Genomic DNA, 26,305 nt, shown 5'->3' on the forward strand with positions numbered 1-26,305 from the left:
AAGTGGGTGCCAGTTTTCCACTGGTTCTGGAGGGGGGTTTGTGCCCAGTGTGCTTCATCCTGCCAAGGAAAGGGTGAGTGGATGCCTTCTTCAACTGATTCTGGAGGGGGCTTGGTGCCCAGTGTGCTTCATCCTGCAAAGGATAGGGTGAGTGGATGACTTCTTCCACTGGTTCTGGAGGAGACTTTGTGCCCAGTGTGCTTCATGCTGCCAAGGATAAGTTGAGTGGATGCCTTCTTCCAAGGTCACAGTCACTGACCTGGGTGTCAGAACCACACGGTTTTCTGTGGGCAGGATGCATGACCCACCATGGATGCATGACTACAGCCCATCCGCCAACGGGGACGGCTGTACGTTGGTTGCAGTGCCGGTGCAGGTGGTGGTGCTGCCAGTGGTGGGGGGAGGTTCCAGCCCTTCCTGTGCTGCCTCAGAAGGCTGCCCACTGGGGCTGCTGCTGCTGGTGGTGGTGCTACTTGCGACGGTGCAGGTGGTGGTGCTGGCCGCGGTGCAGCTGGCGGTGGTGCCCGCGGTGCAGGTGGCGGTGCTGCCAGTGGAGGGGGGACGCTCCAGGTCTTCACCTGCAGTTTCGGACAGCTGCCCACTGGGGCTGCTGCTGATGGAGGCGGTGCTGCTGTCCGTGGTGCAAGTTGTGGTGCTGGCCACGGGGCAGGTGGCAGAGCTGCCCGTGGGGCAGGGGGCGATGCTGTCCGCGGTGCAGGTGGCGGTGCTGCCCACGGTGCAGGTGGTGGTGCTGCCAATGCAGGGGGGAGGATCCAGCCCTTCCCCTGCAGCCTCGGACAGCTGAAGTGCCCTGGCTGGTGTTATGTGGCCCTTCCTGCCCTTGGCAGATGGTGGTGCCTCCTTGCTTCTGCCAGCTAGCGTCTTTGTCTTGGCCTTGCTGGCTGGTTGTGCCTCCTTATTCTTTCTGGATGCTCTCCCCTTTTTGCCCTTTCCTTTTGGCAGAACCTTCTTGTCCTTGGCAGGTGTTGGTGGCACACTGGCTGGGCTGACGGGTGCCCCCTTAAAGCCTCTCAGAGCTGCAGAAACCACAGCGGACGTCGACTTGGTGGCTGAGGTGCTGGGCTGGGTTCGGGCCACCCTAGCCCGAGGTGAAGGACAGGGTCAGAGGGGTAGGGAAGAGGTCAAGGGTGGCGAGGAAAAGCTTCTTAGGGACACTGGGGCAGGAAGAAGGTGAAGGTTTGGGAGTGGAGGAAGAGGAAGAGGGAGTGGTTGTAGGAGGTGTCAGTCTGCTATGTTTGGATGCAGATGCATGAGCTGGATGCTGTTGTGAGGTGAATGGCTGTTGGGTGGGTGTGTGTTTGCGTTTGTGCACTTTGGGAGGAGGGGTCACAGACACAGTGGGAGAGGACACAGCGGACGTGTGCATGGATGTGGGGGTGGTGACTACCAGTACGGGGCGTGTAGTGATAGGCATGCTGATGATGGAGGTAGTGAATGAGAATGTAGTGCATGCAGGTGTGAGTGGAGATGCTACTGGGAGGGAGGTGGACGAGGAGGAGGAGGGGACACAGTGGAGGCAGTGGATGTTGCTGTGTCTGATTCTGGATGGTGCTTGTGTGAGTGCCTGTGGGATGATGTGTGGTGCTTGTGTTTGCCTGAGCCACTTCTGTGTGTTGATTTGGGTGAATGCTGGTCTGAAGGTGTGCTTGGGATAAGTTGGGGTTGAGAAGATTGAGGTTGAGAAGTATGTATGTACATGGCATTTCTAAATTGTGAGCCTAGCCAAAAGGCAGTGGAGTGCTGTACACGGCCAGCCTAAAAACACGACAATATGACACAACACAATAAATGCATGTGCAAGGCAGTGCTTATCATTTCAAGAAAGAGAAACACTTTAATTAGAACATTATATAATAACAAGATGCAATTTAGTGTCCTTGGTGCTATCAGGAAGTACTGCACCCCTATCCGCTATCCCCCAACTTCTCCTTGATGTAGACTCTGTTTCCTTGAGTGTAAGTGCCCCCTCCATATCTGAGGTATGAGGAAATAGTGTGGCTATGGTGCAGGTCAGCCTCATCACTCCTAAAATCAGTGCGTTCATATTTTAGTTATCATTGTCACCATATGTAGTGGATCAGTCTCTAAGGGATCTGTGCATTCACCTGTCTCTTTTAGGCACTCACGCCCTGTCTCCTAAGAGGTTGCTCGCCGGCCAGACACCTGGGACATCTTCATGCAAGAAATTCAGGCTTGTCTACCAAATGACAGTATTCAGGAAGACTAATCAGCAGCTCATTGCTAGCAAAATGCCTACGTAAATTACTAAAGAAACTCTCTCTTCCACTTACCTCACTAGGTCTTCTCCCTCCATCTTCAGGAATGTCAGCAAACACTTCCGCTGTCTGGAAAAACAACCTCAAGTCCATCATCAGCAATGGCTAGAATCGATCCTTCGGGCTTCCCTTACTCTGTCTCACTCTCATGCCACATACACTAATATGTACAACATACACTCAAGATGTCAGGCCTAAAAGTACATAGGAACAGAACTTTAAATGAGTGCTCCAATAGGCCTCCAATGCAGTGACATAGATGAAAAAGCTACATCCTAATTATAGATTCACAAAACACGAGAAGCTGCCACCACTACTCACTGTGTGACAATTGTCCCCTGCCAGGCAATGAGGTCACAGTCGGTGCACCCCTCGAGGTTACTGAATGAGTTGAGGGCATACTCAGATCATGGGACAAGCATAGGCCTTAACACATGTTGGAGTAGTATGAAACCAGGGCCAAAAATCCAAAACCAGGATACCATATACAGGCAGTCGGGCACTCAGGGCATGGGAATACAGTACATCATACAGGAGACATTCCTGTCCCAGCATTTAATGACATTATTAACCAGTGCACAACCCCCACTCTACGTTTCCTCTTCTACAGGTCACATCAAATGAAATTGTTAGGATGGAACATATTAATTGATTAATTTGTTTGGCTTGTGCCTGGACTTTAGAGTTGCATGTCACTGTAGACTCTAAGAGTAAACATCAGAACGCTGTTCTAGATTTTCATGCTCTTGGAAACAGCCCTTTCCCAATAACTATGCAAGAGTTCAGAAGGTGAATGAACAATAAAGATGTGTTTAAATTTAGTTTTTACCTTGTCACGTTTGCTGTGTGTTCAAAGACAAATGTCAAATGTCACACTTTGTCTTCTGCCAAAATCGCTCTCTTATTCTTTTAGCATGGGGATTGGTGTTTACTTTTCTTTCTCTGACTGCAAAGTTGGAAGGATTTTGTAAAGTGACCTATCTGATAATCCTGCTGTGGTACAGAGCGTGTGAAAGGAATAGCTGTCGGATATGTAACACCCAACAAATGTATGTACTTGTAAATTAAGTCTACAAATATTTCAAAGTATATTGGTAGTTAGCACAACTGAAGCAAATTTATTTTTGTATTTCTGAAGTGTGAGAAAAACAAAGCTTTTTAAAGGATAAAAACAAGTCATGCTGCATTAATTGGTGATGTGGAAATGATCAATATTTGCAGAACCTTTTACCCACACATTATCATTTGTATGCTATATAGTTGAACCGGTAAAACAGTATACAAGTCTGAGTTGTAAGGCCATTTCAATGGAAACCATGCTGTCTGTAAATTATAATGTGGTACCACACCTTGTTTCATTAATATACTTGCAAATACATACCACACCTCTACCACTCTCCTGCTAAATGGGTGTGGCTCACTTGCTCTTTGTGAAACACTTAGGCCCAGATTTAAAAGGGCATAGCGCCTCTTTAGTGCCGCCTTAGTGTCATTTTTTTAATGCTAAGATAGCCTTTTCCCCATGCTATATTTACAAAGTGGTCAAATGCATTCATAGGGAGCGTTCCCCGTTAAAGGTGCATTTTTTTTCAGCACTTTTAACGCCTGCTCAGAACAAGCATTGAAAGGGGGCATACCATTGTTTACAATGGGCCCCTATGTACTGTTCAGGGTTAGCGCCATAACCATGAACAGTACGTCAATAGCATCAAAAATGTTGACGCTATTGCCCTCTACCCTGGGCCACATATCTTAGATACGGCGCACATATGGTGGCGGTAGGGTGGCGCTAAGGGGTGCAAGGAAAGTGGCACTGCACTGGGTGCTGCGCCACTTTTCATATATCTGCCACTTAGATTTTTCCACTGATGGCAGGTTTTGTCATTTCCTATTACTTCAGTGATGTAACACTGATGGCAGCACCCCCATTATGAAAATTGTTCCAGCTCCCCTGCCCTTCACATTGAGCCAGAACAGGCTGTGAATGGGAGGTCGCGCTGTGGAGTTCGTCTGTGCGGCTCTTCTGGAAGCGTCTTGATCAGCTCAGACAGCGCAGCCGGAAGCTACACCCTAACTGCAGAGAGCAAGGATTATTTATCACCGCCCAACCGGCCCCTGCAGCCCGAGTCCAGCAAGTCGGTTACCAAGACGGAAACAACAGCTCAGCTGCTGTTCCCAAGGCAACCCGCTTTGTTGACATTTGCAGATTGTCCGTGAAAGCACACAACTCTGCTGCATCCACCGCAAAGAAAACAGAGATTGATATTGGATTGAAAAGGAAAGATAAACCGTTTATTTGCAGGTAAATATTAAATCAAATAATTTGTCAAACTCTGGCAGCACCTTTTCATTAGAGCAGTGTTCCGAGATCTTGAGCGACACCGATTTTCAGCCGACAGGAGTACACTGCAAAGGTATATTGTAAACCATGTTGGCAGCGTGTTTATCAGTCAGTGCTAAAGTTTTATATTAAATTGTATTCGATATACAACCCATACTACCAGCTGAATAAAAATAGGCGTGTTATAAATTAAATGAAACTCAGTCTCCTAACTTGCGGATTAGATTCAAAGTTCTCATAGTGTCAAGCTAGTTTTGCTGAAAGTATTTAACAGCTCATATATACTTTCTGCTGATAACTACTACCTACACTTTTTATATCGTATTGAGTGCGCACGTTAAATGTTTTCAGTGCAGTATCTGTAGCCAGTGCTTTAAATGGGCCGGTACTCTCCGGTACTGAGTACCGGCACTTTTTTATTTTGAGAGGGAGAGTACCGGCATATCTCAAGATAAACGTAACCGGCACTTCTCGGAAACAAGCAGGTACTCTATCATAGAGTACCTGCACTTCTATTTTTCCATTTAAAGCACTGTCTGTAGCCCAAAAACAGAATATCAGTATATTTAATTGTAATGGAAATGGATGGTGCACTGTACAAAGAGCGGTCGTTTTTTGGGCACGTAAAAAACTGGGTAAGCACGCCGTTCAGGTCCTCGGTGTTCTACCGGTGATTCCCAGCTGGCATGAAAGTGTACGGTGCTTCATGAATCCTGTCCAAGTGTGGGGTGTTCACTGACCTAATCCCGATTACAATGAGGATGGTTTTAGAGACAGACGGACGCTTAATTTTAGCAGCAAAGAATACCGCTTTAGAGATGCCACGAGGAGAGCCTTGCTCTTAATGCTTTCTATTAATATCACCACAGTGGACAAAAGAACCAGAGGTAAGTGAGAGCAAGGCCTCGGAGTCGCCACGATTAGACGAACTAATGCCAGGGTGCACGCACTGTTAGCACTGGCCGCTGCAGTTTCAAAGGTTGCCAAGGGCCCTGATTAATGCAAGCAAGTTCAATGACTCCCCCGCGCTCTGGCTACTAGAAGTCAACAAGCTAAGGCATAAAGAGCTATGATTATTTACAAGGAATTGCGCAATTTTAGTAACCCTGGAAAGTTGGGGCTAGACGGATTCAGCTAGCGATGCAACCTATACACACTGCATGCCACTGTTACTGTTACCGTGTGAAAGAACAAAACTGTTTCCCATTGTGGTTTTGATTTTTGAGTTAGACATATTAAGTACACGTATAACATGTACCATGAAAATATATTTTGATTTAAACGTTCGTTAGGAGGAGTTACCTGAAAGAGGGACGTATGTGTTCAATAAAAGTAAAAACATCCATTAATGAGCATGTAATAAACATTAAAGCGAATAATTGGAGAACCGTAAACATTAATTGGAGTTGTAATAAGATAGAAGGGAACACGAAGGAAAGGGAAATTGAAGAAAGAAAGCAGTGAGATCAAGAACCCGATAAATGTACACGAAAAAGTACTGTTACTTTACAACTATGTGATCATGAAAATAACATGTTAAATAGTAGGTTACAGTAAAATAGCAATAGGATAAATACAATTAAGGATTAATCAGAACCTCATGTCTTAATATATTTGAAATCGTTTGTGTTAGACCTGACAGTCTTAGGATGGTCTTCCCTCAACTTTTTGCCTTCCTCCCTCCATTTTTGTGATCTAATTTTTGCTGGTTTTAGGACTCTGAGGACTTTACCACTGCTGACCAGTGATAAAGTGCTTGTGCTGGCTCCCCTAAACATGGTAACATTGGTACATACCCAACTGACATGTTTAATTTACCGATAGGTCCCCAGTAAAGTGCACTAGAGGTGACCAGGGCCTGTAAATTAAATGCTACTTTTGGGCCTGCAGCACTGATTGAGCCACCAACATAAGTATCCCCCAAACCATCTCTCAGGTATGCCATTGCAAGGCCTATGTGTGCAGTTTCACTGCCACTTCGACTTGGCAATTAAAACACCTTGCCAAACCTTAAATTCCCCTTTTCTTCCATATGTCACCCCTAATGCCCTAGGTAATCCATAGGGCAGGGTGCTATGTAAGTAAAAGGCAGGACATTTACTTATATGTTTTACATGTCCTGGTAGTGAAAAGCCTTCAAAGCCATTTTTACTCCTGTGAAGCTTGCTTCTCTCATAGGCCAGCATTAGAGATTCCCTTAGATGCTGTTAAGTGGTGATACATGATCTGAGAGGAATAGATTTGTCATATTTATTATGGTTGGAATGTTAGTAAGAAATCCTACTTACTGGCGAAGTTGGATTTTACGTTCCTATTTCAGAAATGCCACTTTTTAGAAAGTAGGCATTTCCCTGCACTTACTGCCATCTGTGCCTTACAGCCTGTTTCAAGTCCACGTCTGGTCTGTGCTAGTTGACAGCTACCCTTATGCCTTCCACCCAGACAGCCATAAAACAGGACACTCAGCTGCATCTGCATTCATCTGCATACAGATGGAGTTCTGTGGGTAGGACGTATGGAGGTGCTCTCATTTACACTTCAAAGTCCAGTGGCCTGCCCTCACACAAGGGACAGATAACCCCCACAGGGCTTCTGACAGACAGGGCTGGGTTGAAAGGGGAACTTGTGCACTTCAAAACCACTCTTTGAAGTCTCCCCCACTTCAAAGGCACTTTTGGGTGTATATATGCTGGGTCACTGACCCCACCAAATCAGGCACTTCTGGACCTGCAACTGTACTCTATCAGGAAGCTTTGCTGTACTGCCCAACAACTCACCTGGACTCCTTTTCTGAAGGACTGCTTTCCTGTTTGTTGCCCTGCTGCTCTTGACTCTGTGGAAGGACTCTCCCTTCCTCCTAGAGTGCTGTCCAAAGGCTTGGATTGAGCTTGTCTCCTGTTTTTGAAGTCTCAGGACCAGGAAAGACTTCACCTTTTCAAGGAAATCCAGAGCGTAGAAAAAATTTACGCAACACCTGCCAAATTCGATGCAGCACCTGTCTCGTGGCTGGAAAATCCCGCACCTCCTGCCTCGTCTGCAGAGTGTGTCTGGACTTCTAACGTACCTCCCCCGGCATCAAAATAATCCCTGCATTACAGTGAGGACCAAGGCTGTGTGACAGAAAATTGATGCATCCTCTTTGCAGCGTGGAAAGAATCGACGCATAGCTTCTGCCGCACTGGAAAAAATCGATGGATGCTTCGTTTTTCAACACTCCTCTTTCTCTGTGGCCCTCTGCATCATTATTTTTCATGAACACATGTGCTAAGACTAAAGCATCCACCGATTTTTGTGGATTAAAACAGTTGTAATCTCCCTAAAAGTGATAACTCTACTTGTCGACATTGGTTCTTGATCATTTTGATCTTATGTGCTCCAGATAAAGATTATCTATTTTCCTAAACTGGCGTGGGGTATTTTTGTAGTGTTTCTACTGTGTTACTCTATGAGTTATTGCACAGGTACTTTACACATTGCCTTCTATGTTAAGCCTGCCTGCTCTATGCTAAGCTACCAGTGGGTGAGCACAGGATAATTTAGTTTGTGTTGTGCCTTACCCTGACTAGGAATGCAGTCCCTGCTTGGACAGGGTGCATACCTCTGCCAGTTGGAGACTAATTTTCTAACATTGGTGTTCAGCGGTGAGGATATGACTTGTGTTTGTGCACTGCCGTAAATAACTACGTGGACACTACTTATTCACATTCAAAGACCATTTTGATTTCTTCTGCAATTTTCTTGGATTTGCATTTTTTATTTATCCTATACATCATGTCTCTGGCTGGGTCCACAAGTGGAGCTGGGGATTTTGACCTGGCTAAGCTGGAGGAATACACAGTTACCCAGCTGAAGGGCTTTTGCAAAGAGATAAGAGTACCTGGCTGTGGAGCTTCCAAGAAGGGAGGGTATCAAAAGGCTCTGAGGGCCTGGGCAGAATCCCGCTCCCAAGAGCATGGTGAGTTGGAGGAGCACAAGAATGGCTCTTCTGAGGAGCAGCCAACAGCAGTTGAGAGTGACACCCTGGATTTGTGTCTCCTGCAAGGGCAGGAAGCAGTGTCTCAAGTCATGGTCTGACCCCAGAGGTAAAGAAGGAGGAGAGAGAATTCCAGGTGCAGCTGCCAAGATTAAAGATAGAGGAGAGGAAAGCTGAAAGAGAAGATGAAAGAGCTGAAAGAGAGGCTGAAAGAGCCTTTGCAGACAAGAATTTACTTCTGGCTCATGAACTGAGTCTCAAAGAGTTGGACCCCAAGGCTAGGCAGTCGGAGTCCAGCAGTGATGGTGGCAGCATACTTGCAGGACCTGCTGGAGAGAAGAAGGTTCGTATTTCCAAGGACTCAGTGCCCAGTTATGTGACATTGAAAAGGTTTTTTTTTTCTTATGATGTTGCACTGAGGGCACATGGGGTTCATGAAGAGCACTAGGGGACAGGCCTGTAAAAACACGTGCCAAGACTTGGGAGGGACGCACTTTTAACATTAGAGGTTGGGGACCACACCAAGTACACTCCTGTGAAAGCCATTTTGATTGCCAAATTTGGACTGACCCCGAGAAGTATCGCCAAAGACTCAGAGACAGTCAAAAGCTCCCCAACCAATCCTGGGTAGATTTTATTGATTACTCCAATAAGGCACTGGGTGCAGGACAGCAAAGTCAGTGATTATGTTGTGTTGTACAGTTTAATCTGAGAGAGCACATGCTCAGTACTTGCTTTACAGAGTTGCACCTGCATCTAGCTGACTGATCCCAGGAAGTTTGCTGAGGAGGTGAACCTCTGGACTAGCACCAGAGTGTCCAAAAAGGTATCTGGGATGACATCCACAAGGGCAAGGGATCCCAATAGAAGAAAAAAGGAGGGATAGGCTTAAAAATAAGGAGTTCTCTAAAGGCCCACAAAATAATTCCCAAGGGAGTAGTGGTAACCAGTCCTAGTCTGATCCTAAGAAGAAAGGGTTTTTTGATCACAAGACAGGGAGGGGGCGTTCCCCAATGTGTGGAGTGCTCCAAGTATGGTCTCTCTAATGGCGACACCAAATGTGCAAAGAAGGTACAGCCCCCCACTGGTGGTCAGGCACTTGTGTTGGCTAGTGTAACGCTCGGGAGGAGGTAGTCCCAGATATTTTTGGGGAACAGACGGAGGTAACCCTAGTGTCCCTGGGGGATGCCGATACGGTGCCAAAAGCCCACATGCCTTCCAATACTTCCAGGTGTAGGCAGTGGATCACCATTAATGGGAAATGGGTGGAGGCTCTGTGTGACACATGAGCCAGCATGACAACTGTCAAGTGCCAGCTGGTGTCAGCAGAGCAGGTCCTACCAAAAACATTCCACCAAGTCATAGTCACCAACAATCATGAGAGCCATCTACGCATGGGGCTGGTTCCCTTTGAGTGTGGGGGGGGGGACTCTCTGGTACTCTGAAAGTAGCTGTGAGCCCTGCCATGCCTGTAGATTGTCTGTTATGCAATGACCTGGAGCACACTACCTGGAGGGAGGTAGAGCTCAGGTCTCACTAGGACATGATAGGATTGCCTGAGTGTGTCTGTTTGACCACATGGTCAATGGGTGCCCGGGAGGGGAGTCAAGGGCATCTGGAGCCTGGAACAAAGACTTAGACAGCTTCCAAGGAGAGGGGCAAGGGGCATGGGAATCTTGTTCCTGAAGTTCCCATGGTAGAGGTTGGTGAGGTCCCTGAGGAGGAGGCCCCTGAGCCAACTTGGGAAGACATTGCCGCCCCAAGTGACCTACCTGAGCTTGCTGGCTGGCAAGTTGAGGGTGGGCTGTCCTGGGAGGAATTCCGCAAAGCGCAGAAAGAGTGTCCCACTCTTGAGGGCTTAAGGTGACAGTGAAGCCTCTGGGGATCACCTAATCTACTGAGATAATGATCTCCTATTTAGCAAACCTAAGGCTCTGGGTGCTGGGGTGGCACATGTACTTGTGATCCCCCAGTATTACCCGGCCTTCTTACTGGGTCTGGCTCACGACATATCCCTGGCAGGACATTTAGGGCAATACAAGACCTTTGCCAGGCTTGCTGCCCACTTCTATTGGCCCGGAATGAAGAAAACCTCAGATACATTTTGCAGGTCCTGTCCCACCTGCCTTGCCAGTGGGAAGTCATGAAAAAAGCTAAAAGCTCCCCTGATCCCACTCCCCATCACTGGCACCCCCTTTGAAAGTGTGGGCATTAATGTCATTGGTCCAATGGACCCCAAGACAGTCCTTGGCAACAGGTTAATCCTGACGGACCATGCCACTCTCTCTACCAAGAGGCAATCCCTCTGAGGACGGTGCCTGCACCTGTGATGACCAAAACTTTGATGGGGATCTTTACCCGTGTGGGGTTCCTCAAAGAGATAGTGTCTGACAAAAGCACTAACTTCATGTCTGCACACATGAAGTCCATGTGGGATCCCTGTGGTGTAACTTACAAGTTCACCACACCCTATCACCCTCAATCCAGTGGTCTAGTTGAAATGTTCAACAAGACCTTGAAGGGCATGATTGCACACCTACCTTAGGCCATGATGTGTAAGTGGGACATCCTCTTGCCATGCCTTTTCTTTGTCTACAGAGAGGTGCCACAGAAAGGAGTAGGGTTCAGTCCTTTTGAACTCCTCTATGGCTACCTTGTCAGGGGACCTCTAAGTTTGGTCAAGGAGGGTTGGGAGAAAGCTCCCAGGAACCCCCCCTCAGGATGTGGTCAGCTACATGTTGGCCCTCTGAAACTAGATCCACTGCTTCTGGAAAATGGCCAAGAGCATCCTTGAGGCCGGTCAAGAGGTAATGAAACACTAGTATGACCAGGAGGCCACTCTGGTGGAGTTTCAACCTGGCAACAAAGTAATGGTCATGGAGCCAGTAGAGCTCAGTGTTCTCCAAGACTGCTGGGCTGGCCCATACGAGATCAAGGAGCGCAAGGGGGAGGCCACTTACCTAGTGGACCTACAGACCCCCTAGGAATCCCCTAAGGGTGCTCCTCATAAACAGACTCAAACCTCACTTTGAGAGGTCCAAAATGAGCATGCTCCTTGTGACAGGTGAGGCTGTGGAGGAAGACAGCAATCCTCTCCCTGACCTTCTTTGTGCACAGGAACACAATTGTTCAGTGTAGGGTCTCTGCCACCTTGTCCTCAGAACAGCAAGGTGACTGTTTCCAGTTGCTGGGACTGTTTGCCTCACTGTTCTCCCTAATCCCTGAACTCACACATCTGTTCATCCATGATATTGACACAGGAGACAGTCCCCCTGTAAATAACAACATTTACAGGTTGTCAGTCAGGTTGAGAGCCAGCATCAAGGAGGAAGTCTCCAAGATGCTAGCTTTAAGGGTGATTGAAAACTCTATCAGTTTCTGGTCCAGCCCTGTAGTGTTGGTACCAAAGGCTGCCCCACCGGGCGCCAAACCAGAACTTTGGTTCTGCGTGGACTACAGAGAACTCAGCTCCGTCACCAAGATTGATGCCCACCCCATTCCAAGAACTGATGAGCTCATTGACAGGCTAGGCACTTCCAAATTCTACAATACTTTTTATTTAACATCAGGGTACTGGCAGATCACCTTTACTGAGGGCGCAAAAGAGAGGTCTGCATTCTAAACCCCTGAGGGCCATAACCAATTCTGGGTGATGCATTTTGGCTTGAAGAATGCTCCTGCTACCTTCCAACGGTTGGTTAACAGGGTCCTGATTGGCAAGGAGGATTTCTGTGCCGCCTACTATGACAGCATTGCCGTTCATAATGTCAGCTAGGAGGGACACCTGCATCACCTCCAAGAGGTGCTTCAGGCCCTGCAACAGGCAGACCATCACATTCCTTTGTAGAGAGGAGGTAGAGGAGAGGTTCACTCTTCTCTTCCATGCCCTCATCTGACACAGGAAGCATACTGACATCAGACCTCTCAAAATGAGGCTTCAGTCTGTTGTGGTGGAGAACCCTTAGGGGGTTTCTAGGGGTTTTGAGGTCGACTAGGTAAGTGGCCTCCCCCTTCTGCTCCTTGACTTCGAAAGGGCCAGCCCAGCGGTCCTGGAGAGCTCTAGGCTCTACTGGCTCAATCACCCATTCCTTGTCTCCGGATGAGTATTCTACCAGAGTGGCCTTCTGATCATACCACTCCTTCATCACCTCTTGACTGGCCTTGAGTTTGCTCTTGGCCTGTTTCCAGAAATGCTGTGTCTGGTTGTGGAGGGCCAGCATGTAACTGACCACATCCTGGTGAGGTTTCTTGGGAGCTTTCTCCCATTCCTCCTTTACTATGCTTAGGGGTCCCCTGACGGGGTAAACATAGAAAAGTTGAAAGGGGCTGAACCCTTCCCTTTCTGGGGCACCTTCCTATAAGCATAGAGAAGGCATGGCAAGAGGACGTCCCACTTACACCTCATGGTCTCAGGTAGGCCAGTGATCATGCCTTTCAGGGTCTTGTTGAATCTCTCAAAAAGCCCATTGGTTTGAGAATGGTAAGGGTGGTCAACCGGTAGGTGACGCCACACTCATCCCACATGAACTTCATATATGCTGACATGAAGTTTGTGCCTCTGTCAGACACAACCTCCTTTTGGAACCCCACACAGGTAAATATCCCCATCAGAGCTCTAGTCACCACCGGTGCAGTCACTGTCCTTAGAGGGATTGCCTCTGGATAGTGGGTTGCATGGTCCACCAAAACCAGGATAAACCTGTTGCCTAGTGTGGTTTTGGGGTCCAAGGGACCAATGACATTGATGCCCACCCTTTCAAAGGAGGTGCCAATGACGGGAAGAGGAATCAGGGGGGCCTTGAGTCTTTTCCCTGTCTTCCCACTAGTGTGGCAGGTTGGGCAGGACCTACAGAATGCCTCAAAGGCTACCTGCATTCGAGGCCAATAAAAGTGGGTGACAAGCCTGGCAAAGGTCTTGTCTTGCCCCAGATGTCCTGCCGGGGGATGTCGTGAGCCAGGCCCAGTAGGAAGGCCCGCTAACACTAGGGGACCACCAGCACACCTGCTGCCCCAGAGGCCGGTACCTTAGCTCATTGTAGAGGAGATCATTCTCCCAATATATGTGGTGATCGCCAGAGGCTTCACCTGCTGCTTGGGAAGAGGCCTATTGCCTCAGACCCTCAAGAGTGGGGCAATTCTTCTGCGCTTTGCAGAATTCCTCCCTGGTTGGCCCGCCCGCCTCTTGCCAGCCAACAAGCTCAGGCAGGTTACCCAGGTCAGCAATATCCTCCCCAGTTGGCCCAGCGCCCTCCTCTTCTGGGACCCCATCAACCACCGCAGGAATATCTGGGGCTGGTTTTCTGCACCCCTTGCCCTTCCTCTGTGCAGCTGTCTGGGCCATTGTCCCAGGCTCCAGATGCCCTTGACTCCCTTCCCGGGCAGCCATGCACTGTGTAGTCATGCAGACCCATTCAGGCAAACCTAACATCTCCAGGTGGGATCTGAGCTCTACCTCCTTCCAGGCAGTGTGCTCAAGATCTTTGCCTAACAGACAATCTACAGGCATGGCAAGACTCACAGCTACTTTTAGAGTACCAAAGACCCCCTACTCAAAGGGAACCAGAGCGACAGGTAGGTGGCTCTCACGATTGTCAGCGACTATGACTTGGTTGAATATATTAGGGATGACTTACTCTGCTGATACCAGCTGATCCCTGACAGTAGTCATACTGGCTCCTGTGTCGCGCAAAGCCTCCACCCTTTGCCCATCCATGATGACCCGCTGCCTATACTTGGAAGTATTGGCAGGCATGTGGGCTTTTGGCACCATTTCCTTATCTCCCAGGGATACCTTTGATACCTCTGTCTGTTCCCCCAAGCTAACTGGGACCATCTCCCCCCCGAGCGCTATACTAGTCAACCCAGGTGTCTGCCCTCCAGTGGTGGGCTGTGCCCTCTTGGGACACTGGGAGTCACCCTTAGAGTGTCCAAATGTGAAGCACTCTAAGCATTAGGAGAAAAACTTCAGTTTCTTCTTGTCAAAGAATCCTGGCCTCTTCTCAGACTCAGGCTGAGACTGGGTACCACCACCCCCTAGGAATTGTGGGGGCCTTTTGAGAACTCCTTATTTTTAAGTTTTTCTTCCCTCCTCTTTCTTCTGGTGGCAACCCTGACCACCTTTGTGGGTGTCCACCCCAGATACCTTCTTGGACACTTTAGTGCTAACCCAGAGGTCCGCCTCCTCAGCAAGCTCCCTAGGGTCAGTCAGCATTCTGTCAACTAGGTGCTGGCACAACTCTGTAAAGCAAACACTGAACATATGCTCTTTCAGGATCAAATTATATAACCCCAAATAGTCATCTACTTTACTGCCTGCACCCATCCATTCAGTGCCTTACTGGAGAAATCAAAAAAGTCTACCCAATTATGTGTGGAGAGTTTGGTGCTGTCCCTGAACCTCTGACGGTACTTCTCAGGTATCAGCCCAAACTTGGCAAGCAAAGCAGATTTCATGGGTGTGTATCTGTTTTGATCCTTAGGATGTCCATCTCACTACTGGTACATACCACCACAAGGCCGCCCCCCATTGCTCTTCAAAGACCCCAAGAGCCCTTAGTGCAACTTCATAAGCAGCCAACCACTTATCAATGTCATCTCCCACCACATAACTTGGCACTACATTTTTGGGTATACGAACCTTCCTTTCAACAACAGGTCGTGCATGTATGCTGCCGCCATCACTACTGGACTCCGACTGTCTCGCCTTAATATCCAGCTCCTTGTGACTCAGATCATGAGCCAACAAAAGTTTATTTTCAGCTAAGGCTCTCTCAGCTCCTGCTTCCGCTCTCTCAGCTTCAATTTTTAACTTTGCCATTTGCAGCTGAAACTCTCTCTCTTCCCTCCTTTCCTCTGCGGTAAGGCCATGGCTAGAGACACTGCTTCCTGGTTTCGCATGGGGCACAATTTCAGGGGTAACATCCCCCACCACTGGCAAGAAATCCTCTGAGGGGCCATCGTCTGGATTCTCAACATTCTTAACATTCTCATCTGAATGGGCTTCTGCCCAGGCCCTCAGCGCCTTTTGGTATTCCTCCTTTGTGGAGGGACCATGGGTAGGTACTCCCACCCCCTTGCAGAACCCCTTCAGCTGGTTAACCGTGTATGTCTCCAGCTTGGCTAGGTCAACATCTTCAGCTCCTGCTTGAGACCCAGCCATAAACATGTTCAATAGGGATTTAGTTAAAAATGTCAGGCAGAAAACGAAATTGCAGAAAAAGATAAAAAATCAAGTTGACCTTCAACTTGTAGTGTACACATAGCTATTGTATGTCACTGCATAAATACAAGTCCTATCCTCACCACTGATCACCAATGTTAGAAATGGGGCATTTGGTTGACAGTCAGGTTACCCCCATCCAAGCAAGGACCCTCACTCTAGTCAGGGTAAGTCACACACAATCCAAATTATCCTGTGCCCACCCTCTGGTAGCTTGCCACTGAGCAGTCAGGCTTAACTTAGAAGGTAATGTGTAAAGTATTTGTGCAATAAATCATGCACTAACACAGTATAACACCACAAAAATACACCCCACAGTGTTTGGAAAAATATAGAATATTCATCTGGATAAATGCCGATCAAAACTATGAAGATCAAAGTACATGTTAAAATATCACTCTAAAAAATGATTAAAAGATTCTTTAGTCTTTAAAAAGCAACAAGTGTCTCTTGTGAGTACAAAGTACCTCGTTGCGTTCAAATTCTCCGCAAGGGACTGCAGAGGAGGAGATGAGTGGAAAACTGGGAGGTGTGCGTCGGTTTCTCCGGGCGCACACAGACGATGCGTCGATCATTTTCCATGCAGGGAAGGCTTTGCAACGATTTCCAGCACGCTGTCTTGGATCCTCTTCGGGACGATGCAGATAAATCCTGGGCGTGCAGGACAAAGTCAACAGGAGCTGCGTCGATCCAATGGGTGATGCGGTGAAATTTCTGTTGCACGTCAGGCGCCGCGTCGATTCTTCTCACAGGAAGTCGGGCATCGTTGTTCCGGCTCGGCTATGCGTTTATCCAGTGGGCCGTGTGTCAAAGTTCCTTTTGCAGCGCCGGTGCTGCGTCGATTTCCTCTCGGGGGCCGGCCTGCATCGTTCCGGTTCGGCATGCAGTGATTTTCTCACCACGATGCAGGCTGTGTGTCGTTTCTGGCAGGCTGTGCGTCAAAGTTTTGCCACACAAGGAGTTCTTTGCAGGATGAAGTCTTTTTGGTCCTGAGACTTCAAGGAACAGGAGGCAAGCTCTACCCAAGCCCTTGAAGAGCACTTCTCAGCAGAGCCAAAGGCCAACAAGGCAGCAGGGCAACAGCAGGGCAGCGGTCCTTTGCAGAAAAGTAGTTAGGTGAGTCATTTGGGCAGCCAGGCAGTTCCTCTTGGCAGGTTGCAGGTTCTGGTTCAGAGTTTCTTCACCAGTGGTATCTTGTCCAGACGTATCTGAGTTGGTAGGGTCAGAGGCCCTGTTTAAATACCCAAATGTGCCTTTAATGTGGGGGAGATTTCAAAGAGTGGCTTAGAAGTGCACAAGGTGCCCTTTCAGTTCCATCCTGTCTGCCAGGGTCCCTGTAGGGGGGTTGGCAGTCCATTGTGTGAGGGCAGGCTACTGTCCTTTCAAATGTAAGTGTCAGGCCCTAGTATGCAGGTGTGTGCAGGTGTGATTGAGCATCCTGTGTTGGGGGTTGTCTGGGTGAATTGCACAAGGGAGCTGTCAACTAACCTAGCCAGACGTGGATTGTAAGGCTCAGGAGGATTTAAGTGCAGAGAAATGCTCACTTTCTAAAAGTGGCATTTCTAAAGTAGTAATAGTAAATCCAACTTCACCAGTCAGCAGGATTTTGTATTACCATTCTGGCCATACTAAATATGACCTTGTTACCAATCAGAATCTACCACTCAAACAGTAAATGAGGATAGCCCTAATGTTAGCCTATGAAAGGAGCAGGCCTCACAGCAGTGTAAAACAAATTTAGGAGTTCTACACTACCAGGACATATAAACTATACAGGTATATGTCCTGCCTTTTACCTACATAGTACCCTGCCCTATGGGTTCAATAGGGCATACCTTAGGGGTGACTTATACGTAGAAAAAGGGGAGTTTAAGGCTTGGCAAGTACTTTTAAATGCCAAGTTGAAGTGGCAGTGAAACTGCACACACATGCCTTGCAATGGCAGGCCTGAGGCATGGTTAAGGGGCTACTTATGTGAGAGGCACCATCTGTGCTGAAGGTCCACTAGTAGCATTTAATCTCCAGGCCCTGGGCACATGTAGTGCACTTTACTGGGGACCTATGAGTAGATTGAATAAGCCAATTGGGTATGAACCAATGTCACCATGTTTTAAGGGAGAGAGCATATGCACTTTAGCACTGGTTACCAGTGGTAAAGTGCGTAGAGTCCTAAAACCAGCAAAAACAGGGTCCAAAAAGTGGAGGGAGGCAGGCAAAAAGTTAGGGGTGACCACCCTAAGACTGTCAGGTCTAACACCAATACATATCAGTTTTAAACCCAAAGAATAAAAAAAAAATCCCTGTAGCAATGTTACCATCAAAATATACAAAGCATGGATTGTTCCTGCATAATTTTGAATGTCAATATTTTTTTAGCAAGGAGATTACTGATTCAAAATTTTTATAAAGTGCATTTTTGTTAACTTTCTTTTCACAATCCATTAGAAATTGTTTTGTGTCTATTGTGCCGATTTGTTTATTGCATGCACCAGAAATTGTGATGCCGCCACTTTTTCCTCAATTAGAATATAGAGTGCAAAGGTGTATTTCTGCGTACCCACCACAAGGCATAACACATGGAGATGCCATGATGTCCTCCTCTTACTTGCTTGTGTGTATTTCTGCCATTGTCAAATAGGTATTCTGTGCATGATTGTTGCTGTGAGTTACACATTTGTTGTTGTGCATTCTTAAACATGACCAGCTAATTTCAGTTACATTATAAGTCTTAAGGCCTACACAAGAGTCACAATTTTAAATCATGAGCCTGACAGGTAGGCATTTGCCTTCTGCCTTCTGCCAGGCTGTACAGACATCTCTCTGTAGTCTGCTAAAATGCACTACACACATTCCAAGGTGAGCGCAGTGGCAAACAATCTTGTAGTGAATTAGAATACTACAGATTGTTCTGTTAGAATGTAGATTGTTTAATATTCTACATTCCAGTATAAGCTAGTGTGTATTTACAGTAGTCAGGCTAACCTGCAATTGTTTTCATTTGATGTCATTGGTCTCTTTATGTTTTTCCTTGAATTTTAAATTCCAGGAGTGTTATGATTTCAGTTGTATTGCTACTCTCCTGGATGTATGGATGCTCCAATAAAACTCTTTGACAGTTATACCAGTGGTTGTTGTGACTACCACAAATCTTAGTCATTCTTACAATCCTAATGTAAGCCTAAACCAGCTTCAAGTGGGGTCACCCCTTCATCTTTTATTACCCAACTATCTGCAAAGCCTCAAAATATTTGGCAAAGTTCTGGAAATAAACATCCACACCTTGGTTGGAAGGTTATAAATACAATCTTAAAAATATTACAGAGCCCAAAAATGACAAACAGTGGTAAGAGGCAGTATTCCTAGGTCATTTAGAATGTTGAGGGAGAAGGTCAGACTGAGGTTCTTTAGTGAACAGGGCAGATAGATGTGAACCCCACAGAGGCTGTTTTCACCTATCTCATTCAGCTGGGATATATGCACAATGTGGCAACCCAGCAGTCTTTCATATTGTCTGAATACCTAGGAATACCACAACATGTGAGTTTGGTCCCCCCCCCCACCCATTTTCTCTCTCCCGCTCCTCTTTTTCCACCATCATGGAATCCAAGACTGTTTCAGCCTCTTAGAGGATAGTTAAGTAGGTCTGATGAAATAACTTCTCAGGCAGCCATTTGCATGAAACACAGTGTGACTCCAAGTCACAGAACAAGGTCCTCATTTCAAGTTTGGCGGACAGAAAAGCCCATCCGCCAAACTCCCAGCAGGGTGACTGCCACATATGTGGCGACCTCCCTGCCGGAGTCATTACGAGTTTCCTGCTGCGTCAGCGGGCGGAAACCTGAGTTACCAGACAGTGAACATTGTGACGGTGCTCGGCAAGGTGGGGTCTGCACTGCCTGTGTCAAGGTGTTACCGCATGAAAAAGCTGGTGGAGAACAAGGTAATCAGCAGGACAGCACTGCATGCAGTGTTGCCTGGTGGATTAGGATCTCTGCCGCCGCCACTGGCTGTGCTCTGGTGGTTGGACCGCCAGAGTTGGTTATGTGGCGGTCGGACCACCGCCGCGAGTGTGGTGGTCGTTAGACCGCCACACTCGTAATGAGGCCCACAGTTAGGGGGGGTGATCAAGTCGACAATTCTGAGCCAATTAGGTGACTCAGGGCCAGATGTAGGTGGCCTTTTGCACGCCGCAAACTGCGAAAAACGCAGTTTGCGACGTGCAAAAGGCCAAACGCGATGCACAACCGCAAATTGCGAGTCGGTACCGACTCGCAATTTGAGGCTGCGACTCGCAAATAGGAAGGGGTGTTCCCTTCCTATTTGTGACCGCATCGCCATGCTGAGTTGCTTTGTGACCGCGAATGCGGTCTCAAACCAGCTCGCAGTTACCATCCACTTGAAGTGGATGGTAACTCATTCGCAAAAGGGAAGGGGTCCCTATGGGACCCCTTCCCCTTTGTGAATGCCCACCCAATTTTTTTTTAGAGCAGGCAGTGGTCCAATGGACCACTGCCTACTCTGAAAAAACCGAAACCAAATGGTTTCGTAAGTTTTTCTTTTTGCAGCTCGTTTTCCTTTAAGGAAAACGGGCTGCAAAAAGAAAAAAAAAACTGCTTTATTAAAAAAGCAGTCACAGACATGGTGGTCTGCTGTCTCCAGCAGGCCACCATCCCTGTGAGTGCATGGACTCGCTATGGGGTCGCAAACTGCGACCCACCTCATTAATATGCATGAGGTGGGTCTTTGGGACCCCATAGCGAGTCGCAGAAGGTGTCTGAGACACCTTTCTGCATTTCGTTTTGCGAGTTGCGATTTGCGAGTCGCTATGACTCGCAAATTGCAAGTCGCAAATTTCTACCTACCTACATCTGGCCCTCAGTGAGTTAAGCTCAGGGTTTGAAAGGGGAGCTTCTGACTCAAGTGCCCTGGGACTGTTTCCAACCTTAAATTCTTCTAAGACAAAAGGTAAACTTTTGTGAAGTCCAAACAGGCCAGAAGCCGACTCTACTCTGTCTTTTTTGGATCTCATAACTCCTAAGGAGTTCCACAGATGGACTTCTGCATTTGTGGAATTTCCACCAGTAATTAAAATCAAATTGTTTTACCTCACTGTTTCCCATGGTTATTTTAGTTTTTTCTTCATAACTCAACAATTTAATTTTCCTTATTTTTTTCTACTTTTTTTTCTTATCTTACTTAAAGGAGGCATAGTCCTTCAAACTTTATTTCTTAAATTTTTGATACTCTTTGTTTTTTCTACTACACATGACCCTCACCAACATTATCTATAGAATGAGGTTCTCTAGTTAAACTCTGTTTACATCGGTGACTGGTCTGTTAGGTAGTGTAGGGTATAATCACCCCTCACACGAAGGCTACGATTTTGTTCACCATAGTCTTCATGGACATTTTCCATCTGGTCCCAATCTGTTGTTACCAGTGACACATTCTCTGTAGCTTAAACGCACTACAAGGTGCTCTGTAGATCTCATGATTCAATAGGATAGATGTGGATTCTCTTTTTATGGTGTCATTGCTATATGCATTGTGTTCAGCAATAGTCATTGCTTTAAAGGGCACAAAAAAAGGTTCAGTACTCAGCATTGACAACCATGCTACAACAAGTGCAGCCCCATCTATGGTGAGATTTACAAATACAGGCACATTTGGTGGTGTTACAGATGTATTTCTGAAGCAGAGTTGTTTCTTTTGCTCAATTTAGGATGAACATATTGCAGATAACTGCAGTTCTCTTTCCCTTACCCTGGCACCCTGTTAAAGTGGGCATGCTACTTTCACACTGAATGCAAAAACAAATTAAAAAAACTAAAGGAGCACAGGTAATTATTTGCTGCAGATTTCCAATTGCAACGGATAACTTAAGGGCAGAATTCTACTTAATGTTTTCTTCATCTGGAATAGTATTGGGTAATTAGACTGGTCTGTGAGTTTCAGGTTGCATGCTTTCAACATCACTGTATAGCTGCTAAATCAAATTTCCTGATCCTTTGCTGTGAATGGCTACACGGCACCTGATGAGTTTCCAGATAGATATTGGAAACATTGGCAGTGAAGTTCTTGTTGCCTGGTGGAGGGTGTTCTTTCTCTTTATCAGACTCAGATACGTCACTATTGTCTATTAACCTTTCTAGTAATAGTATTTTTCACTGCCTGTGACTTCTCCAGTTTCTTGGTTGGAACTTCATTGGTAGCCAAGCATGTGACACCTAGTGCTAGTTCCTGGTGCGTTATTTGCTGATGAGGCCCCTTTAAATGTGGCTCATCAATCTTGGTTAGATTCTAGAAAGATCCTTTCCACCTGACACAGCTAATACATCTCACAAATCTGTTGGGTTTCCCCAAGTGCCTTGTTGGATTTGTCAAAATCCACGGTTAGTAATCAATCATAATTGCCAACCTTATGGTTTGGAAATAATATGACCAGCACCTTTAGACCTTAGAGCAAGATGACAACCCGGTAAAAGATACCAATGCTCATATGAGGTTATTGGCAGTAGGGGCATGCTTACTGCTGTCAAAGACTTGAACGGAATCAAAAGGGAGGGATATACAAACAAAATATAAAAAAAAAAATGCTAACTATGCTGCAACCACTGAGCCAGAATGGTTCAAACAAAACAAGGCAATGAAAAAAAATTCTTATTGATAAAAACAAATCCCTGTGACTTAGAAAAGGAACAAAACAGGATAGGGGAGTCTAAGATGGGTGGAGGGAATAGTGCTGCTACAAGCTACTTCACAGATGTGGAATAAATAAGAAGTAAGAAAGAAGAAAAGGGAAGCACAGTAAGTAGTAATGACCCTATAAAGTCTGAAAAATGTAGACTCTCATAAGGTAACAAAAAATCAGGTAAACATACAAGACTGCCATATGTTTTGCAAGCAAAAGAGTTGATAAGTATTCCCGTTTATGACAGAGCTTCACTATGGTACTTACCACTAGGACTGTAAAGTATTTTAATACCACCAATGAAGATGAATGCATTTCACAACTTAGAGATTTGCAATTTATGCAATATATAAGATTAGACATGTATAAAACCCTAACAGAGGAGGCAGAAAAGAAGTTGCCCAACTTTACACATCTCACTGCTCACTTGCTCATGTGTAGGTTGGAATTCATTCAGGGAACCTGAATTTGGCTGAGACTGACAGATTATCCTACTGAAAGCTACTTGTTACATGGTCTATAAATGTTTCCTCCTGATCCCTAGGGTCAAAGAAACATTGCTTGGGTGGCTGACACTCAGGTAGTGAAGGTCTCCTCTAGTCGCCAAGGGAGCTTTAATTTCAGGTCTCAGGTAGACAGCAAAGTAACTACGGGCCAGATGTATCAAAGTATTTTGCGATAGCAAATGACCCAAATGGCCGTTTGCACTCACATAAACTGCAGTTTGGCAGGTAACATCCAATTTGTGATTCTGTAACTTGTTGCCGAATCGCAAATTGGATATACAACTACATACTGACTCGGTATTAGGAATGAGCGTGTCAAGGGCATCCCTTCCTAATACCGAATCGCAGAGGTATGTATGATCGTTTTGTGACCGTGAATGCAGTCACAAAACAATTGCAGTTACCACCAATTTGAAATTGGTGGTAACCCATTCGCAAAGGCTTTCCCTTTGTGAACGGTAGCAAAACGGTAACAAAAACATTTTTTAAGAGCAGGCAGTGGTCCCACGGACCACTGCCTGCCTTAAAAAAATGAAAAGAAAACTTTTCATTTTTCTTTTTTAAATGCATCCCGTTTTCCTTTAAGGAAAACAGGCTGCATTTAAAAAAAAAGATTGCTTTATTGAAAAGTAATCACAGACATGGTGGTCTGCTGAGCCCAGCAGGCCACCATCCCTTTGATTGTAGCAATTCGCAATGGCTCGCAAATTGCGACCTACCTCATGTATATTAATGAGGTAGGTCCATTTGCAAGCCCTTGTGAATCGCCGTATGAAACTCTTGGAGTTTCATACATTCCAATAGCGATTACTTAATTGCAATATGCAAAAAATTGCAATTAGGTAATCGCTATAGGATATAATGAAACGTATGGCCCTACATCTCTATGTAGACACATGTCTTCTCTTCTTAAGGGCATTGTTTGTCTCAGGGACTGACTTTCTGAGTGGGTCGTTTCCTAGTTGTAGAATTTATACTGAGGAAGTTGAGAGTGGATAAGTGCTGACAGTTTTTGCCTTCCTTAGCAAAACTGATCTTTGTTTAAGAAGCTTGCACTATTTTCACCTTGTGCCACAGATTGTTATCTAAATTTGTTTTGAAGCAGGTGGTGAGGAAGCAGTTACTGTCTCACTCTTTGTCTCCTTTGAGGTGAGTACAAATTCCTTCTCCATCCTTGTCTGATGCTGGCTTGCTACGCTAATTCAAGAGTCAGGGATAGTTCTTCTCTCTTTAGTATCAGAGCAGTAAAAGCGGCCTTCTTCAATAAGACACTGACCTGAATAGATGAATGTTTTCTATAGCAGTTTATTGTGACCAACCAAGTCCTCTGAGTGTTTGACTTCCTGTGGGGAGAGTAAGAGGGAGATTTGAACTGATATTGATAGCTTCATCACAGACACCTTTAGTGGAAAATATTTCGTTTTTCAAATGGGATGGACCACTTTTTCTTGCTTGTGTGTGGTACCCTAAACTCGTAATAAGGCCCTAAATGCCTATTTTTAAAGTTATATTTGTATCAGCAACTCAGTATGTCTGAGAAATCATCAATTGTTGGTGATTTCTTTAAATTTAATATAGTTTGAAAAAAACTTAAGTATGTATACATTATGTAAGACCAAATAACCTGGTGTTAAAACACTGGAGGAAAGGGCCACTGTTGGCATGGTTACCCCCCACCACATTTTTTGCCTAGTGTTGATGCCAACTTTGATTGAAAGTGTGCTGGGATCCTGCTAACCAGGCCCTAGCACCAGTGTTTGTTCCCAAAATCTGTACCTTTCGTTTCCACAATTGGCACAGCCCTGGCACACAGTTAAGTCCCTTGTAAAAGGTACCCATGGTACCAAGGGCCCTGTGGCTAGGGAAGTTCTTTAAAGGCTGCAGCATGCATTATGCCAACCTAGGGGACCCCTCACCATGTCCTTGTACACTGCCTTGCAGCTTGTGTGTGCTGGTGTGGAGAAAAAGACAAATTCGACATGGCACCCCTCTCAGGGTGCCATGCCCACAAACCACTGCCTATGGCATAGGTAAATCACCCCTCTAGCAGGCCTTACAGCCCAAGGGCAGGGTGCACTATACCACAGGTGAGGTCATAGCTGCATGAGTAACATGCCCCTACAGTGTCTGAGTCCTTTCTTAGACATTGTAAGTGCAGTGTAGCCATATTGAGTATATGGTCTGGGAGTTTGTCATTACGAACTCCACAGCTCCATAATGGCTTCACTGAATACTGGGAGGTTTGGTATAAAACTTCTCAGCACAATAAACCCGCACTGATGCCAGTGTGGGATTTATTGAAAAATGCACACAGAGGGCATCTTGGAGATGCCCCCTGTATGTTAGCCAAACTGCTAGTGTAGGACTGACCAGTCTGTGCCAGCCTGCCACTTTCAGACAAGTTTCTGACCACATGGGGTGAGAGCCTTTGTACATTCTGTGGCAGAAACAACGCCTGTGCTGGGTGGAGGTGCTTCACACCTCCCCCCTACAGGAACTGTAACACCTGGTGGTGAGCCTCAAAGGCTCAAGCCTCGGATTACAGTGTCCCAGGGCACTCCAGCTAGTGGAGTTGCCTGCCCCCAGACAAAAGCCCCTCTTTTGGCGGCAAGTCCGGTGAGAAAATTAGGAAAAACAGGGAGGAGTGACCACAATAGCCAGGGCCCCCCCTAAGGTGTCCAGAGCTGAGATGACCCCCTCCCTGCAGAATCCTCCATCTTGGTTTGGAGGACAGGGACCAATAGGATTAGGTTTGTGCTCCCTTCCCAAAGGGAGTGAGCACAAGGAGGGTGTAGCCACTCTCAGGGACAGTAGCCATTGGCTACTGCCCTCTGACCCCTAAAACGCCCCTAAATCTAGGATTTAAATTCCTCCCTGAACCCGGCTCACCAGATTCCTGGTAACCTACAAGAAGAATAAGGATTGCTTAGCTGAAACCTCCAGCAGAGAAGAAGGAAGATGACAACTGCTTTGGCCCCAGCCCTACTGACCTGTCTGCTGCTTCAAAGAACCTGCAAACGAACCGCGGCGCGTCCAGCAGGACCAGCGACCTCAGCCAAGCTCCAGAGGACTGCCCTGCACCTAAAAGGACCAAGAACTCCTGAGGACAGAGGCCCTGGCTAAGAAAAACCAACAACTAAGGACTCTCTCCTCACTCCGACTGCATGAGTCCTGACTACTGTGCACCTGACGCCCAGGTCCCGAGTCCACGTGGTCCACCCAGTTAGAGAGGGTCCCCAGGCAATTGTGAGCAAGTGCCCACCCTGGGTTGACCTCTC

At 46.6% G+C, this 26,305-nt stretch overlaps 1 protein-coding gene across 4 annotated transcripts in view; it reads left to right on the top strand.

Annotated features, from left to right (window-relative positions):
* The first annotated feature begins 4,492 nt into the window (after nucleotides 1-4,492).
* The window catches only part of LOC138287794 (uncharacterized), a 560,811-nt gene continuing 538,998 nt past the window's right edge, over nucleotides 4,493-26,305 (top strand). For 2 of the 4 annotated variants that reach the window (XM_069228627.1, XM_069228630.1), the window contains exon 1: nucleotides 4,493-4,599. The gene's annotated coding sequence lies outside the window, so the exon portion shown is untranslated. Of the gene's footprint in view, nucleotides 4,600-24,152; nucleotides 24,177-26,305 lie in introns of those variants that run through there. The other 2 variants (XM_069228629.1, XM_069228628.1) reach the window with 2 other exon arrangements.

Source organism: Pleurodeles waltl, chromosome 4_1 (assembly GCF_031143425.1).
Source record: "Pleurodeles waltl isolate 20211129_DDA chromosome 4_1, aPleWal1.hap1.20221129, whole genome shotgun sequence".
Lineage (NCBI taxonomy): Eukaryota > Metazoa > Chordata > Amphibia > Caudata > Salamandridae > Pleurodeles > Pleurodeles waltl.